Below are 2,198 nucleotides of genomic sequence, written 5' to 3'. Positions count from 1 at the left end.
AAGAAGAAAGGAATGAAGGAAGGAACTAATTTTGTATGTAAAAATAAAAGGACATAGAGATTTTCAGAATCAAGACTTTGCTCTCCCCCACCAAAAAAAAAAAAAAAACCCAATAGGAATTTTCTAAAATTGGAGTAAATAGCCTGTTAGCCTTATAAAGTTGAAATAACCTGTGGACTGCTGACATCCTATGTTGAAAAATTGCATCTCCTAAGGAAATTGAGGTGTGCATGTTTCAAAATATTGTAAAAGATGCCACATTCTATTTGTAAACACTTGCTTGCATTTGTCTTATAGGGAAAGTTGGATTTATGTGATTCCATATTGATCTTAAACTTTTTATAGTAGCCCAGAGGAAATGGTTTTTATGGCCACCTTGCCCAGGACAGAGTAGAATACCATTATTTAGGAACATTCCAGCTTAACAATGCAACTAACTCTGAATGTCATTGCTTCAAACCAATAGAATGTGAGGTTTATCAACAGCATCTAGGTCTCAGCTGGGAAAAATACTGACCTTCACGAGACCAATTAAAGTATCCATGATTTGGGCTCCCTGATGTCTCTAAGAAAACTTGAAATGTCAATAAGCAGAAGTCATCTGGTATTGGTTAAGTCAGAGCAATCCAATTAATTCAGAGTATTGGTTTGTCCACCACTTTCCCTTGCCCATCTTTTTAGTATTCCAACCCACTTAATCTTTTGTGGTAATAACTCTGGAATTTATAAATGTTTAATTATGTGGTTGTGCTTTTCTTGAGTCCATATTGCCACTCAAAGAACTGGATGTCTGCTGTGACCCAAGTAAAACCGAAACTAAAATTGGAAACTCAAGTTCAACTGAGGGCATGTTTTCTAATTCCCATTTTCGATGTTGCCAAGGAGTACAGTGGAGAAAACAAGACACTCTCAAAGTCTGGCTCCAGAGGTCATGGAGAACAAAGGGACAGGGATCTTTTCCCAGAGAACAGAGTAAGGCTCTAATCAAAATTAACCTCATGGGCCAATCTCCAGGCAGGGAGGTGACCCACATGGCACAGCAGACCTCTCCTGACCCACCCACTGCTGCCCACAGCAGTATATTTCAGTGGATCTGTCTGGTCAGCTCCCCACTCTGTCTTTGGTGACTCCTCTTACCCCTCCCACCTCTGGCCTGTACCCCTGTTCTTTTATGCATAAATAAATAAATTTTAAAAAGAAATACCCTCTTACCTTCCTCCTTCCCTATCCACGCCTGCTGGGAAAGAGTTTTTGTCCCAACAGCCCAGTGTGATTTGAGAACTACTGAGCTAAATGATGGCCAAGTACCTTTCCATCCTTCCCTCTCAGAGTAGGAGCATTTATTGGAGTTATTCTGTCCTTTTAAGGGTTGCAGAACATTTGTAGCTTTTGTTCATACATCTCTGGAGCAATGGCATCAAATCTGAATGTGGTATAGTGACAAAACCAAGAAATAAAACTTAGAGATCTAGAACTTGAACCTGGATGTAGTGACTGAAGGAATGTTCCAAAATGAGTTGAATATGTCTATGTGTATTAAGAAGGGAGCGAAGAGGTTTCCAGACAACTACAAAAGTAGACTGTTGGTAATGAAGTTACCACAGGAATTTTAAACATTGACTGTTCACCAAATCACCCTCTGCTGGACCGTATTTCCTAGACTCTTAGCATATAGTGGTGGAGGCAATGCATGTGACTTAATTTAGCAGGTGAGTGGTGAGCAGAATGTTTTACTTCCAGGCTGAAGCACAAAGGGAAGTGTGAGTTCTCCATGCATTATCCTTCCCTGCTGTGATGATCTTTACCTGGTCCCTAGGTACGAAAAAGAACAGACTTCCACCTTCTCCATTACACCTTGTATAACAAGAAAGAAACCATTATTATCAGAAGCCACTGAGACTGCAGAGGCAATTTCTTCTTTCAACATTATATCACCTATCCTGACTCATTCAACCTGGAAATCTTCAGAATTGGCTTATATATTACATAACAGAAATAACAGTGACAATCTCTAATGGGGATATATTAAGTTGTACATTACAAAACTATGGGAAGAACAAAATAGCATTTTTACAATTTTACCTTATTCTTCATGTATTACCCCACTCCTTAAACACTGAAGCTAGGTAACTTCTCTAGAATTGTATTGCTTTGCTCTTGCAATGTCATCTTAATAACTCATAAATACTAAGATTTCT

Source organism: Condylura cristata, unplaced genomic scaffold (assembly GCF_000260355.1).
Source record: "Condylura cristata isolate star-nosed mole 26May11 unplaced genomic scaffold, ConCri1.0 scaffold00009, whole genome shotgun sequence".
NCBI classification, from domain to species: Eukaryota; Metazoa; Chordata; class Mammalia; order Eulipotyphla; family Talpidae; genus Condylura; species Condylura cristata.
The sequence above is the reverse complement of the archived record's forward strand: the minus strand, read 5'-3'. Positions refer to the sequence as shown.